Here is a 17,055-nt window from a genome sequence, read left to right on the forward strand (position 1 = left end):
GGGCCAGAAGGATTACGTGGGGAAATAAATGGGTCCTGGATTTGGCACAAACCAAATCTATTGACTTCGACGGCAAACTGAGCTAGGGAGCCCTGGTTTGTAAGGCTCCGATCAACTAATGCTGGATATTTTATTTGCACTTTGCCCTGCAAATACTGGAGGGCGGGACGGGGTGGGGGTGGGGGACAGACAAGAGGGTGGGTGGGATTACAGATAGTTTAAAAAAAAAAAGGACGTCTTGGATGGCAAGTTTAAAACAAAACAAAAAAGAACCACCCCTAATAGAAAGAAGATCCAGTGCGGGCGGGGCAAGTGGAATGACCGTTTTAGAAAATAAAACTCACGACCCTAAACTTTATTTGTAAGGCCCATACATACCAAATCACTCCCACCACGACTAAAGGCCACAAGACTTTCAGGAGGACTAAACAGTATTATAAATCCACACCCCCTTCTTTTGGAGGAGCTTGGGGGGCGGGAGTGGGTAAAGGAAAAAAAAGTGGGGGAGGGGGAGAGAGCTGTCCCCAGAGCTGGTTCCCCCGCCGTGTTTGTTGGGGGCCCCTAAGGCAGCGGCCTCCGCCTCTGCTGCCGCAGCAGCTGTTGCTTCTGAGCGTGCTCAGCGCGGTAATTTGGAGAGGATCCCTAGTCTGGGGTGGCGGTGGTGGAGGGTTTGTAAGTGTGTGAGTGTGTGTGTGTGTTGTGTATTGGCAGTGGAGTAGTGGAGGCTGGGCGGCTCCGACTCCCTGACGCCAGCGAGACCAGATCAATCCAGGCTCCGGGAGAGGGAGGGAGGGAGAGAGAGAGAGAGAGAGAGAGAGAGAGGGAGAGAGTGAGAGAGAGAAAGAGAGAGAGAGGGTGGAAAAGCAGAAAGCAAGCGAGCGAGCTAGCGGGCGGCGCGGGGCTGCCCACTGTGCGGCGGCTGCTGCTGCTGCCGGTGCCGCTGCTGGAGCAGGAGCGAGGGGAGGGACTGGCGGCCCGGAGGGGCGGCGAGGCAGCCGGAGGAACTGCGGGAGCCCCAGCGGGATCAGCAGCCTCAGCAGCCAGACAACGGCGGCGCGGCCAGTGGGGACTCTTCAGTACTCGCCTTTGAGGGGCGCGCCGCCCACGGGGTAAAAACCAAAGAACCCATCCGACCCCGAACCCCAAACTTTTCCTTTTTTGCGTTCCACCCCACTCCACCCCTTCCCTCCCGGCCCCGGCCAGGCTGCCCTGCCGCCGCCTCCCGACCCCTCTTTCTTGCGGACTCGGGGGGGGGGGGGGGGGGGGGGAACTGCCGTCCGGGAATGGGTGGGGGAGGGGGCGGCTGGAGCCTGGTTTGCTGCAGTCCTCCCTCCCAGCTGACCCCCTGTTGCCCTCCTTCCTCTCCCCCCTTCCAAGTTTCAGACTCCCGCCGTAGCGCTGGGATAGCAACTTGGATGCATGGGCTTGCGGGTGGGGGGTGTTCTCGGGGAGCAGAGATGGGAAGTCCCCCCCCATGATGGCGTCTCCCGGTGGCTCTTAGAAACCTACGGACCCCCTTAATTCCCCCACCTCGCCTCTCTCCCCCACCCTTCGGCTGCAGGGGTGCGCTTTGAGCTTCCAACTTTGCGTTGGCGTCTTTGTTGGGTCGGAGGAGGGGAGTCCGACTTCTCCGCCTCTCCCCTGTCCGCCCCGGCCCGCCGAGGTCTCCTCGGCCCGGTCTCCTCTCTTCCTGACTTTTCTCCCGGCCTCCCTCTCCTTTGCTCTGGCTCAATTGCTGTTGGGGCCCCTTTGTGTCCTGCGCCCGCAGAGCTGGGAGGGGGACAGCCAAACTTGCGGGAGTTTCAGGAACTGCCTAGGCTGGTTTTGTCTCTTGTGTACACACATACACACACACTCACACATTCTCTCACGCACCCAGCTTTTCAGAAGTGTGGATCGCAGAGAAGGAAGAAAACTCAGCTTTTCTTTACCACTCTCCCCCGCCCGTTTTTCCTTTTCGCCCCTCCGTTCAATCCTTGGGGTCGAGGTCAAGTAAAGTTCGCACCCTCCAATTTATTCCAAGATTTGGCGGCAGTTGATTTTGGTTGCCTTCTCCTTTTTCCCTTTATCTCGCTCCCCCACGCCCGTGGATCCTTCTCGACCTGATCTGATTGTCTCCTTCCCTCTGCATTTACTAAGTTTGCTCGGGAACAACTGTGTCATTTACTCTCCCCCAAGCCTTTGTTAGTGTTTCGCTTAGTAGTTTATGTAAGGGGGGTTGTGGGGGGGACGGGACGCGAGAGGGAACGGGAAAACTGAGAGAAAGAAACGTGGGCTTGTTTTCCAACATGCCTACTATATGGGAGCATTTACGGGAACAGGGTTTTTCCCATTAGATGTATTATGGGAAAGAGGAACAAATGTTGACCGACTTTAAGATTACTACAACAGGATTTTTTTCCCACTGCATTTTAGAGATATGATTGAAACCCTGATTTCCTTGAAGGCATGCATGGCCCCGAAAATTGAGGCCCAGCTCAAAGATCTGTTTGGCTTTCAGACCTGCCATGAAAATTGGCATGTTTCTGGTTGATTTTTTTTTTTGTCTTGGAGCTGAAGTTAAAAAAAAATGGTACAAAACATAAGGAGTGGTATGATTTGGGCCTGCCTTCTTATATGTCCCTGAAACAAACTCTTTAAGTAGCTGGATCAAAGAGCAGCTTTCTATCAGAACATGTCTCTTTCTAATTGGTTTTCAGGGATGGCATGCCTTCACTTCAGTAACACAATGAGAAGACTGTGCTGATCTTCATCTTGTTTATTTCTAATTACCACTTTACCTTTTATTGAAGGCTGGTGAGCTCTAGTGGAACCAATGTTTTTAAAAGGAATCTAGGTTGGATCAGGGTTCACTGCAGTTGGCACCAGTGTTCTTTGCATCATTGCCATTTTTGTCTGTGGGTACTGGGCTTAAATATATTATACAGATTTTAAGTGCTTCTCTCACTCCACTCTCATCCTTTCCCATTTGTAGTTATTTGATATTTCTCTTCAGGTGGTTCTCAGCTTGTAATATTGCAATTCTTAAACTGTAACTAGAGGCATCAGAGATGATTTTTCTGGGGCTAGGTGATGCAGAAACCTCTAGAGAAGATCAAGGAAGGATTGAGTTACCCCTAGAGGGTGGGGATTTGTCTTTGATTTGGTTTTGACCCCTCCAACTATAGGTATGTAACCAAATACATTTTTTTCTCTCAGTGTCCTTATCTTTTATACCCTTGAAGATCTGATGACCACTGCATTTTTTAAAAAGTGGCAACTTCAGCCATCTAAAAACAAATAAATGTCAACTTGTTAGATTTTTTTAAAGGTAACTATAGGAATATAAAAAAAACACTGAAGTTCAACCAATGTATCTTTTTTAGAGACTCTGGAAATCCCATTTCCCTAAATATTAAAAAGGATGATGTGCTGAATTTCACATTCTTCCTTGGCTTGTGAGTATTTCTGGGTTAAAGATGAAATTTAATAGCTAAATGATTGGAAAGAAGGAATAAACTTGGGTGTAATTAGACAGCCATATTTAAGCTGCAGTAGGCTGGATAATACAGTCCAAGTTGTGTATTGTGTGTGTATAAAAGGACTCATTTGTGTAGGCTTACAAGGCTAATGGAGGCATCATTGAGCTTTATAAATAATGTAAGTTGTGTATAATGTAGAGTCCCCAGAGACTGCAGAGAAAGCATCATTACCAGCCTTTTCAACCTGCTTGAGATCTTAAATTGATTTACAGCACTGAACTGGTGCAAAATGATACATCAGGATGACATGGGGTCAGCCTGTAAAAGTCTATGATGTCAGCCTATTAGTTCAGTCATCATAATTAAACCATATTACAGGGGCAGCTAAGCTGGAATTTGGCATTATTCTTCAGAGATGAGAATGGTATAGGACTTTTTTATTTTATAAAAAAGGTCCAAAACTCCTCAGAATACTTATTTATGTTTTTAAAAGAGAAAAAAAGGTTTGGTGGTACATTTACTTAAGGGGAGAAATGTGATGTCAGGTAATTATTTTTTCAATAGCTTTTTCTATTGGTAGTCAAGAAGACTGATACTGGGGTGGCTTGACTCATCCCCTCCAAAACTGTTCTGGGTACCAAATCTCAGAATCCCTAAGATCTCAAAGGCTACTTAGTACCTAATACATCAGAGAAGAGCAAAGTGAGCTCCTTTCTATGAGCCTTCTGGCCCTCAACCTCCTGTTGTTGCTAGTTTCCTATTGGGTTGGGGTTAAAATATATTTGCTGTAATCTGAAGGGAAGACATACTTTATTTCTCTTGTACTGGTCTTAAATCTAGTTGGCAAGGTCTTAAGCAGAAAAAGACTTGTTTGACTCAATGGCATGAGTAATCCAGGAGAAAAGAAAACAATCTTTAACTGGGTTTTAGCCAGCTCTTAATTATTCAAGGCTGGTTATCCAGTTTATGGATTATCCAGGTCCATGGCTTCTTATACTCTCATTTATTTCTTTTCTGGCTCCGTACCTTCACTATAAAATGTGTAGGAAGAGATAGTGAATACTAATTAACTTTATTATTTATTAAATGCTTGATTTGACATAATTCCAGATAGGAGGAATCTTTGGGCAAAGTGGAGATTGTAAATTCCGAGGTTTGTTTTTTAATCACTATTTTCCTGGTTCCAATTTGTCAGAATTTGAGTTTGAGTGAAAGTGATTGTCCCAACTAAGTTTTCTGAATAGTTGTTTTTCAGTCCTTTCCTTTGACCAGTTTAACAACTAAAAAACCAAATTTTGAGGGGAGAATACTTGCCTTGCTTTTCAGTTGGTTAATGCTCAAGGCAAATAAATGAATTTTAATGCTAATTTAAGAGAAGCATATATAGGATAATAAATCTAATGCCAAAGAGGGAAAATTTCAGAGCTTCCAAAAGCTCAAATGATTTTCTCCCTTTATTTTGTATAACCAAGAATTTCCTGTGCTGATCTTTAAAGTAATAACATATCTCAATATTAATGTCTTGTTGAAATAGCTATTTGAGTCTGAGGGGATTATCCTTACAACTGTAGAGAATGGGGTTTTTCAATGACAATTTCTTTCTATCATAGGATCATGAAATTTTTGAGCTGGAAGTGACCTCATTTTACAGTTGAGGAAACTGAGTCCCATCAGAGAGAGGTAATGCTGGTCCCAATGGTAATAAAGATAATAAGTGGCAGAGTCCAGCTTTGGTCCTTTGTCTTTAGACTCCAGTGTTCTCTTTTTCTCCCTCTCTTCTTCCTTTCCCTCTTTCCCTCTCTCTCTGTCTCTTCCCCTTCCCCCTTGCTCCTTTTACCTCCCTTCTCCCTTTCATCCCTATAGTACTCTCATTTTACAGATGAAAGTATTTGGGGTGCAAAGATAAAATGACTGGTCTGAGAAGATGAGGTCATGTAGCTAGTTAGCATCATATCCAGCCTCAGAACTCCCAGTTTCTTGACTCATTCTAGTTCTCTTTCATTACCCTGTGGGCTGTTGAGATTTTCCTGCTGCAATCCAGTGAAGTTGGGGGCAGGGTGGAGAGAAAGGATCAGGAAGTCATTTGGCATAACACTGTTCTTTTCTCTCACATGGTCTCATCTGAATGAAAGTCAGGTCTGACAACCCTAGATCTGTTTGTTTTTTGCAAATCGAAATTGATTTTTTTTTTCCAAGAGGGCCATTGGAAAAAAAAACAAAACCCTTGCATCTAATTCAATCAGTGGGGCATTATTGGAAGATGGGAGATCCAAGATTATACACATTGAAATGAAATCATAATAGGGCCATACCCTTTAGGCAGCCAGGTCTGAGATACAGAGCAAGGCTTAGAGGTACTTTCTTTTGAGGGTTTTGTCTTTCAGAGAGCCAGAACACATCTGTTCTATTCTTAGCCCAAAAGTGAAGACTTTGTGGCTATTTGCAGAGAAGAGAATTGGAGAGGACAGAGTCAGAGAGGTGTTTCAAAGAGAAGGGACAGAACCAAGAAGGAAAAATGGTCAAATCTAATTTAAAACCTGAGAAAATGGATAGCAGTAAAGTGAATAGAAGATTTAGGGTTAACGAATCAGTCTCCCTAATGCTACTTTTATTTGTGGTTTGCTCTTACTGTCAGATTGGCCTTTCTGCAGCAGCAAGTGGGTGATATTCTCCTGTGTGTGCCAGATTGAAATCTCATTACTTTCTTCCTCTCCATTTTCTATAAGTGGCCTGAATACAAATGTTCAGTTTGACCTAAGTTGCCAGTGCTCTACATTTGTCGGGTTTAGTATCTGACATGGTTTTTATTAACTGTTTCCAAATAGTTTTTTAATAGAAAATACCCCCCCATCCCCACCCCAAATGATCAGAGACAAGGTCAAAAAACAGTGATCATGATATTATAGATTTAAAGCAGGGAAAGACCTTAGAGGTTATCTAGCCCAACTTCTTCCTTCTACTTCAGAGAGGATGTGGACAAATATAATACCACTGATTACTGATCTATTTTACTGTCAGAGGATTGGTAGTATTTGAAGATGGATTGGATCAGGGTAGTTGGAAAGGGCAGAGAAGGATATAATTTCTGCTGGTCAACTTGAAGAAATCTCCGCCTTTTGCAGAAACTTCATTTGCATAAGGGATAGCTCTATCTCAGACAGGAAAGGCCAGAACAACCTTCATAAAATAAACAAGTTTGATTGCAGGGGATAAATAAATACAACAGAGTTCTAGGAAGAGACCTAGCTTGACAGAATTTGAGCCATTTCCATCTTTGTAGTTTCTCTTGGTTTTGAGTCAAAGCAAAGATCTGTGACATAATTAATGGATAAAAAATGCCTCAACTAGTTTTTCTTGAACCATCATATGGTAGAGTTTCATGGGACCTTTAGAAATCATTTTGTACAACTCCCAACCCTCAACAATTTTACAAATGAGTATAAAGAGGCCCAGAGAATGAATTTTTTTTGAAGCCATTACCTTTCCAATATCTAAGCTACAACGTTTTCTCATCATTTCATAGTAGTGCACATTGAATTTGTTATTTTACTTCAGCAGTTGTAGTTGTTTATATGTTCTCAGGCTTAATAATACTTGACATTGAGGCTGAAGACCCAAGTTCTCCTGAGCAAATTATTTATCTGAATCTCAATTCCTTCCTCTGTAAAATGGCGGTAATCATTTCAGTCTCTCACGTATGGTAGAGAAATTACTTTTTTAGGTGTAGAGTTATAGAAACATGAGTAGTTACTCTGTCCATCCTGGTCAGGGACAATTTTTTTCAAGCATTTCTTTTATCATATAATTATCCCCTACCATTTCCCTGCCTCCTTCTTCTAGCCCAACTGACAGTATATTAGGTCCATTTTTATTTTCCTAGTTTTATAGGCAATAGGCTATTGTCAGTTTTATTTTGAAGGTTCTTTATAGAACTTTTTAGCAAAATAAGTATCTCAGGACATTATAACTTTCCCACTTTGAAACACTAAGAATAAAGCAAACTTTTAACCTTAATACAAGCAAGCATTATTGAAACACTAGTTATTGAATAGTAATTTTCTGTTGTTCTTTGGTGAGAGAAAGCACATTTACATATTTTCAGAGAATGTGGAACATGATGGTTATCATTTAGTCTAACCTGTTCATTTTATAGAGGATGAGACTGAGGCCCAGATGATTAACTAAACTTGCCCAAAATCACATAGGTAGCAAGTATCAAAGCCAGGATTGAAACTGGGACTTTAGACTACAAATATATCCTTTTCTGCCATATCAGCTAACTCTTTACACAGGAAACAAAGAATATAATTGTAAGATTTATGCTCTTTAAGCTGTGTAATAACTCCATTTTGAAGGTACATACTTGACTTCTCTAGCATTTGGGGCATCATACATAGTCATTTAGGTCCTTCTCAGCGACCAGTCATCTACTAGCACTTGAACCAAGGGATTTCTGGGAAGGTATTTATTTGTTTTTTGAAGCTTCTGCCATAAGCTATTGCTTTACTGTCAATCCAAAGTTTTGCTAACAGCACGATACTTGTGTGGGTGCTTTTTCTTTTGTAGATGTGAGGAGGGTAGTAAATGTTTAACTGATTTAATGTGGGAGCCTTGAATATTGTGTTTTTGGATATGGAGTTCACAAATTATCAGGTCAGACCTTAGTTCCCATTCCAATTCAGCCATTACCTATGTGGACTTGCTTCTTGGACCAGATTTGTTTGTTTGGAGACCAGCTTCATGTGCAGCATGGATAATATGGAGGTGATAGAACAGAAATTAATTAAAACTCAGGAGCTTGGTTAAGAGGCTACCAAAATGATCCTAGCAAGATTATGGAAGCTCTGGGAGAGGAGAGTTTCAAAAAATCAAATAAATGGCAGTTTGTGGTATAGAGTGCTACAGAGAGGTCAGGAAGAATATTGAGGACAAAACCATTGAACTTGGCATTTGGGGAGGGAAGGTTAGGGGAAATCAAAGGAGAGCAGTTCCCTGGGAACCAAATTATGAATGGGTAATTGACTGAATTTACTTGCAAGTCAGAATTATTTATAATAAAACTGAAATCTTAAAGAGTCATCCTCCTGTCTTTGCTTTTCTTCATATGCAATATCTGATCAGTTGCCAAGTCTTGTGATCCTAAGATGAAGATTGGAAGGTAAGGAAGATTAGAGAATCTAGGGTGTTAATGAGTATGGCATTGAAGGGTATGATCACAAACTCAAGCCTAGCTAGTAAGTAGCCTGAGTAAATTGGTGGGAGTAAAATGATGGAATATCCTAGAGAGTGTGAAGAATGGGAGATAATCTGGGAAATTACTAGCAAAAAATAGAAGACACAGACTTTGAGAACTTCATCTATATGTGCTGCTCTGCTGATTTTCATCTAAAGACAGTGAAGAAAAGTCACATTTGGGCCAAAGAAGCCACTTGATCTTTAGAAATTTATTAAATCACCTTTCCTTTTTCTTGTGTTAACTGATTTGTCAATAATTACTTGGAGGATTTTTAATTTAAAAGGGGGGGGAGTGAATCTTACCCCAAGGGATTTTTCTAATGATAATAGCTATTGCTGTTTGAATACCAAATATTGGTTTATTTGACTCTTATGATGATGTGATATTTGGTTTATCAAAAGGAAAATTCAGGCATCTTAGTTATCTAGGACTGACTACTGAGATTGTCTAGATCCTTCCCTATTTACTACTTGTTAGAGGGTAGGCTTGAATAGTGTAAATTAAGCAGTAAGATCCTACTTTAAAAGGACTAATGAAACCTCCTCTAGGAAGTTTGCCTTTTTCTGGATTTTTTTATGCAGTGATTCTCTCCTCCATTGTAGGCAGGATAAATGCTTATATGCAATAGGGATACTCCATTCATATAACACAGTCAGAAAGAGTCACAGAATCTCAGCATAGAATGCCATCTACTCCAGCCTTTACCTCTGTGGAGTTAGTGGAAATTGGCTACCTTGAAACATACCTGATTCTATTTTCAGAGAACTTATAAAACATCCAGAATTCTCATTCTGGGCTTTGCCATTATTTGCTCCTCTATGATCTTTTGATAACTCCTTCACGTCTTTGGCCCTTGCTCTCTTCATCTATAAAATGGGACAGTAATAAGGAAAAGGGGAAGGGAACAATCATATATTAAACACCTACTATGTGCCAGCTAATGTGCTTTATGCTTTATAAATATTATCTCATTTGATTCCTATACTCTTATTTGGGGGGAGGGGGGCTTTCTAGGAGCTAGTCCGATAATGGATGTGCTGTATAATGATGAAGACAGAATTGGGGAATCCATCCTGTTTTGGTGACAATTCTAACTGTAGAATAATAGAATTTTGTGGTGCTTGGCTATATCATGATTCTCTTTCAGTTCCTGTTATAGATCACTGTCTGATGGGGTCTAGATTATTAAATAATAATAGCTGGCTAGATAGCCCAGTAAGATAGGCGCAGGAAGTCTCCTTCACCCCCATTTTATACCTGTAGAAACTGAAGGATTCCAAGTTAGTATGGAATCAGAAATAAGATTTCAACACTGCATCTGTCCTGATGCCAAGTACAGGGTTTTTTCCACTATCCAACCCTGCCCATTAGAATAAGATCAGACAGACAGTGTTTTGCAGGGATGCCTGCAATAACACTGCTAACACATTACTCCCAAACCCCACCTATATCATGAGCCCTTAGATATAATGTCATTTGGTTTGTCGCCTATTTAAAACAAAATTCCAAGGGCAAGTACTGCTCTTGTGATTGATCCACAAAACCATACTTTTAAGCAAAGCAGTTAAACTGTATGGCATCTCTACAAAATATCTTACATATTAGTAGTAAAATGTGAATATAGTGGCTTTACATAATTATATTTTTCACATATTATATTTTTGGAGCATTTAGTTGATTTGATATTTTGTGTGTATAGACACATACACATTCAGCAGTAGTTGAATTGTGTTGTAACTTGGACATATTATAGTCAGGAAGAGAAATTTAAACTCCCTTATCAAATTATTGTTGTCTAAGATTTTTAAAAGATCTTTTTCCTAGTCACTTTCTGTATCTTTATTTATTTGTCATGTTTAAAATTGCATTCTAGTAATTCAATTTCTGCTTGGCAGGAAGAATTTCTAAGAGCAAATATTCTTTTGTGAATCAAAATGTATAGAAAGTTTGGTAACTTAGTAAAAATCAGAAAGAACTGTTATTGGTAAAAAACAGAAAGTATAGCATGAGGCCACTCTAACTAGGAGAACATGAAACTTGGTGTTGCAAATAGAAATGACCAAATTTAGCAACTTTTGATCGAGGGGTAATGTACTTCTATCATGGAAATGTGGAGAAAAACATTGAATTTTGGAATCAGAAGAACTTGGTTCAGATCCCAATTTTTTCTTGATATTACTTAATATGACCATGGTCAAATCACTTAACCTGTCTGTCCCTCAGTTTCCTCATCCATAAAGTGAAGGGGTTAGATTAGTTGACTTTTGTTGTTCCTTTAGCTCAAAAACTTGATTATATGTCATTTTGGCTCAGTGATCTCAAGGATATTCCTTCCAACAGTGTTGTGATGGCAGCTCTCAAGATGGTCAATTCAGGCTTGGCCTAGAGTTTCCAAGACTGCTGTAACAGGACAGGGTCAGAAATTTTGTCTTAACACCTTGGTTGTTATTATCTTAAGGCAAGCAGAACATGTCCCTGGATGAACTTCCCTATTTTAAGTTTAGCTTTATAGTAATCCAAAGAGTTAATGTCATTGAGCTAGTATCAGAAGGGAGTTGCTAGAGTAGCAAAATCTGGTATTTCCTGACACCGAACCTGGTCATTGACTAGTAACCCAAGGCTTGATTGGCTTGATATATCCACAGGCTGTAACTCCCCGTATTTCCTAGATATAATATAAAGGAGACTTATTTAGGAAGTCGAGACAGACAAAACAAAATTTGCAGTAGAACTAAAACCTTTAAACTGCTTGTTCCTCCTGTTCTCTTAGTAGCTCTCTGATAGCTCTAGAGGCACTGAGGATCTTGATACACAGCTCTGCTGCTTTTTTGTTGTTCTGTGGAAGGAAAGAAAAATTAAAACTGTCACTGGTTTGTTCTTGGTAAAGAAGAGAATCATAATGTTAATTCTTCATTTTATATTGCATCAGCAAAAGTGGGAGAAAGGTCATTTTTCTTTCAAGTATGTCCTATCCTGCTTATCTGATTTCTTTTAGCCTTCTGTCCTCTCATTTTTTTTTTTGTGGAGGGGGATCCTATCCCTATCTCTCTCTTTATTTTACCTACTTCCCCCAACTGATAAAGGACAAAACAACACAGATTCCCTCTTTAGGCTTGTCCAGAAATGCATATTGAATCTACCACTTCCCTGTCCTGAGGGCAGATAGCATGCTTCATCATCAGCCTCTGAATTACATTGATCAAAGTTCTTAAGGCTTTCCAAGATGTCCTTTGTTCTTGCTTTGGTCACTTAGCTATATTCCAACCTCACTGAACCCTGGCTCCTGGTTAAGTTAAACAGAAACCCTAAAGTGAAACCAGTGTAGCCTCTGGGTCTGGAATCATATGCTACGTTCAAGCTGATAACATGCAACATTTTGTACTTGGGTTATTTACAGTCACCAAGTATAAGATTCTTCTGGCTCTGTTTTCTCTAAATCACTCAATTCACACAAGCCTTTGTGGATTTCTATAATTCTTTGTTTCTTAAAAGTACAGTAATGCCCCATTCCATTGTGTGTTTGTTTATGTAGACATTCCCCAATAATGGACAACCACTTTGTTTTTAGTTGGTAACTACCAGAAAAAAGTATTGCTGGGGGCAGTGGAATGGCTCAGTGGATTGAGAGCCAGGCCTAGAGACTAGAGGTCCTAGGTTCAAATGTGACCTCAGGCACTTCCCAGCTGTGTGACCCTGGGCAAGTCACTTAACTCCCATTGCCTAGCCCTTATCACTCTTCTGCCTTGGAACCAATAAAAAGTACTGCTGTTGAATATTTTTACTTATATGGTTTCTTTCCAGGATAGTACTTAATTTTAAAAGGGTGTGTGTGTGTGTGTGTTCATTTAGAGGTACTGTGTTTAGGTTATTATGATTTGCTGGTGTTTCTTGGGAAAGATGAATGTCTCTTTTTTGAGATTTTTAAAATAATTCTGGCTAGTTTTGTTAAACTGTTGTCTACTATATTACTCCAAGACCGAGATCCTTAACCTTTTTTGTTTTGTGGATTCTTTGTGAAGCCTTTGAAAAAAGGAAGCCATATCAAGCTTAGAACCCTGTTTTTAAATGCATAAAACAAAATACATGGGATTATGAAGGAAACTAATTATATTGAAATAAGCTTCTCAAAATATTTTTTAAAAACAAGTTCACAAACCACAGGTTAAGAAATACTGCTCTAAAAGAAATAAATGCCTATCTGTCTGCACTGGTTAGTTTTCTTGAGAACTTAAAGGAGATAAGAATACTTTCAAATGACAAGATAAAGCTGTAGACCCAACAAAAAAATCTTACTGGAAAGTGCCTTTGTAGTCTAGTCCCAGTCCATCTTACCAGTCTTTTTAAAAAATGAATTTAATTGCTATCTTTTGTTTTTACATCACCTACATTTCCTATCATTTCCCTCTTCCTTCTGTATCCCACATAGACACTCCTCATATTGAGGAATAATGAAGAGAGGGGGGAAAAAATCCAGCAAGACACAGAGGGAAGCAATTGATGTTATATGCAGTATTCTAGACCCATAGTCTCCCACCTCTGTACAGAAGAGGGTGGTGCCTTTTCCTGTCTTTTAGGGCCATGCTTAGTCATTAAATTTTTTATCATTCAATTTAGCTCATATTGTTGTTTCCATTTCCATTGCTGCCATTGTGTATTTTGTTTCCTTGGTCCATCACCATGCATCGGTTTTTATACTTTTCTGTGATTTTCTGTGATCTTAGTATTCACTAATGTTTGTCTACCACCAATCTTCTGGCATATTTTCCTTTGGCAACACTTTATTCCAACCAAGCTAACCTTCTTTCTATATCTCACATACAACATTTTTTTTAACCCTTATCTTCCATATTAGCATCAATATTGTATATTGGTCCTATGGCAGAAGAGCAGCCAGGGCTAGGCAATGGGGGTTAAGTGACTTGCCCAGGGTCACACAGCTGGGAAGTTTCTGAGGCTAGATTTGAACCCAGGACCTCCTGTCTCCAGGCCTGGCTCTCAATCCACTGAGACACCTAGTTGCCCCCATACTACATTCTTTCTGCCCTCTCCATTATCTCTCCCAAGTTATTGAAAACCTGAGTTGGCTGACAACTGAGGTGATATCAGGACAACAGACTGGTGTTTGTTTGCCCTTTTTAGTAGCAGGCCATAAAAATGAGTTAGCTTAGATTCGGGTAGAGAGGGTCAAAGTCTCTTCTTCACCTAATTAGTTTTAGAAGGAAAAGATTCATTCCATTAATTTCATGATCCATAATTAAATTTTTATTCTCTCAAGATTGAAGTATTTAGAGATTAGAAGGGAGAATCTCTTTCTTTATTTAAAAATGCCAGCAGATTCTCCTAATAGTCAAAACTTGTATGATAGGAAAGCCTTCGTGGGGCATTATTAATCTAATCAAAACTAGGAGATAGAGTATTAGAATGTTTCTATATGTGTGTAATTTTTGTTTGTGCTAACTGAGCTAAAAACATTCTAATTCCCTTATTTCTATTTGGCATAGGAATAGTTAAAAGATTTCTCTGAGACTTGCCTTCATTCTGGGGGGTTGGGAGGGAATTGCTCCCAATTTGCTAAAGACAAAAGCAAAAACAAAAAAAACAAACTAAAAATTTAGAAGACAGTTGCTGCTGTAGGGCAGTATTTGTGAGTATATTCTATTTGTTAAGATCTAGTGGAACACTTCCTAGTTGTGTGACCCTGGGCAAGTCACATAACTTTCATTGTCCTACCCTTACTGCTCTTCTGCCTTGGAACTAATACCCAGAATTGATTCTAAGATGGAAAGTAAGGGCTTAAAAAAAACATCTAGGGAGGTTGAAATGGACCTTACTCTTAGTGGCTATGTTTGGTTTCTGGCTAGCATTAGTGAATGTCTTTGGGAGGTATGATGTCTAGGGCCTGGGAGTTTAAGACTCTCCTTTGATATTTATTGGCTGTGACCTAACTTGTCAGTGATCTAGATAAACATCTAAGAAAATTGTAGAAAGTTGCTAGCCTATACTAGAAACTCAAATCCCAAGAAATTCTAGATCTGGAGGCAATTTTTATTATGAGGGAAAAGAGTATTCTTGAATGTTGTTTATACTAATTTTGGGGGGATTTGAAAGAGTCTTGAGAAGAGCTGCCCTTCTAATTCAGATTACTGAAAAGTTGGACACCAGTAACCTCTTCCATATGGGTCTTCATATCACATGGCCTAAGAATCTGGTGGGCAAACATGGTTATTAATTTGTCTGCTGAATGCATAGAGATGTGTGGAAGGAAGTATAGCAGGGACACAGTTTTATTTCTTTGAATGCCCAGGGTCTAACCCAGGTTTTTGCACACCCTAGGAGTTTTAATACATATTTATTATATCAAAGAGGGCAGAGGACAGTGTCAGAAGTGAAACATTCTCTGGGTTGTGGCATAGCTGAAAGAATGTATTTAGAGTAAAAATAGAGTTCAGAATCCACCTTCGCTGGGTGAAGGGGACTGGGCTAGATTATCACAGAATTCTCTTTCAGCATTTAAATTCTCTGATCCTAGTCTGGGACACTATGACTTTTCTATGTGGTAGCAGGGACAGGGCAGGAATAGAAGAAGTTGGCCATATCTGTCTTCTGTATGTTTCTGTGATATGCAAGTTATTTCCACTTTGGGGGGGAGGGGTAAAATCTTCTAAATTCTCACACTGACTACTATTTTCATTTTCCTCTACTCATCCTTAAATGCTTCTTGGATGAAGAATTTTGGGGATGGCAATAGAAGAAATGTTTACTCTGATATGCACATTTGAAAGGTTGCCTTCAAAATCTACCCCATAAACATTCTTTTTACTAAAAGGAGATGGGGTATAAGAGTGGAGTGGTATATCAGTTTTCTTTCTGGAGTTACCTAGTTAATTTAGTCAGGAAAAATGATGGGCTGAACATAGTTGCTTTATCAGGTATATGTTGGTCCTGTTTGAAAATATCTGGAAAGAGAACTTGCCCTGTAGCCTGCCATCTTACCTACTATAGCTTCCTGTTTGCCCATTGTTGGCTTTATACTCTGACATGTTTAATTACAACCTCTTTCTTGTTTTTGTTCTGAGTGGTATGTTTCAGGCTTTGCATTTGGGTTGTTCAAGGTGGCAGGAAAGAGGCAGCAGGTGCTATAAAGAGTGGACAAAGTGATAGATTTGTCATCAGAATATCTGAATGAAGAGTCTTGGATTTGCTCTAGCTATTTGGTTGAGTACCAGCATCACTTAACCCTTTGAGTCTTAGTATCCTCATCTGTAAAATGGGTTTTAAAAAATTGTTAAGCACATGTGACAAGCCCTGAGCTAAGTTTTGAGGATCCAAATACAAAACCAAAGGCAATTTCTGTGTTCAAATAGCTTACATTTGAATAGGGAAACCAACATATGTAGGGGATGGTGGCCAGAGATGGGTACTTGGTCTAGTAAGTAGGGACCTATATTAGCTTACTCTATTCAGGAACAATGGCAGAGATGATTTGAAATTGATTTCCAAACTGGAAAGGGAAAGGTGGGGAGGGAGAGATGAAGATTATCTTAGGTTTGGCTAGGCTGTGAAAGAGAGTAGAATGATATAGCTGGGATTTTCCAGAAAAGGTAGGCCTGGAGGGTCAGGCCAGCAAAGGTGTCCTCTGGGACATAGTCTCTAAGGTGGGTCAATGAGATAATTGTACTAGCTGATTTCTTAAGTTTCTTTCCAGTTTCAAGTCTGTAATCCTCAAGGTTGGGTGGGTTTAATTTTCTTTATCCTTTAACTTAACTTAAATGTCAGCAAAAGTGACTCAGATAAAAAATTGGGTTGATAAGTAGTTTTTATTTGAACATAATCATTGAAGAACCACTGATTGTCAGTCTGTTCTGCCTCGTTTGCCCTGATAAGCACTTGGATCAGTGAATGGCAGCCTGCAAAATAGTGTATGCCCATTGTAGGCACTGATTCTGCATCGTGTCTTTCATTATAATTAATTATATTAATAAACATACAAACCTCATCATCCTTTTTGCCCCCCCCCCCCCCATTATTGGGTATAAATCAGGCTGAGTTGGATATGGAGCAGATCAAAGGTCCTATGATGGCTATGATAGGGAAACTCAATCACTCCCTGCTCCCCCTTCCAAAAGAGTCCCTAGGCATCATAGACTGTCAGAGGAGTCTACACACAATCCAAGATAAGCCTCTGCTATAGAGTAAAGATCTAGAGAATTTTTGGTATGGAAACTCCCTCTCCTGGTATAATCCTACAAAGTTAGGCAGATAGTTTGTATATTATAGACTTTAAAAATTGCATGGGAACCTAAGGGCTTGTGATCTGCCCTGGGTTTCAGGACTAGCATGGACAGGACTGTACCCAGT

General features: G+C 40.2%; 1 protein-coding gene across 4 annotated transcripts in view; it reads left to right on the forward strand.

Moving 5' to 3' along the window:
* The first annotated feature begins 641 nt into the window (after positions 1 to 641).
* Positions 642 to 17,055, forward strand: part of SMAD1 (SMAD family member 1) — a 96,959-nt gene continuing 80,545 nt past the window's right edge. Inside the window, exons 1-3 of one of the 4 annotated variants that reach the window (XM_056802746.1) lie at positions 663 to 1,109; positions 3,366 to 3,437; positions 5,072 to 5,141. The gene's annotated coding sequence lies outside the window, so the exon portion shown is untranslated. Of the gene's footprint in view, positions 1,110 to 3,365; positions 3,438 to 5,071; positions 5,142 to 17,055 lie in introns of all 4 variants that reach the window. The other 3 variants (XM_056802745.1, XM_007496267.3, XM_056802747.1) reach the window with 3 other exon arrangements.

The sequence above is a fragment of the Monodelphis domestica genome, chromosome 6, assembly GCF_027887165.1.
Source record: "Monodelphis domestica isolate mMonDom1 chromosome 6, mMonDom1.pri, whole genome shotgun sequence".
NCBI lineage: Eukaryota > Metazoa > Chordata > Mammalia > Didelphimorphia > Didelphidae > Monodelphis > Monodelphis domestica.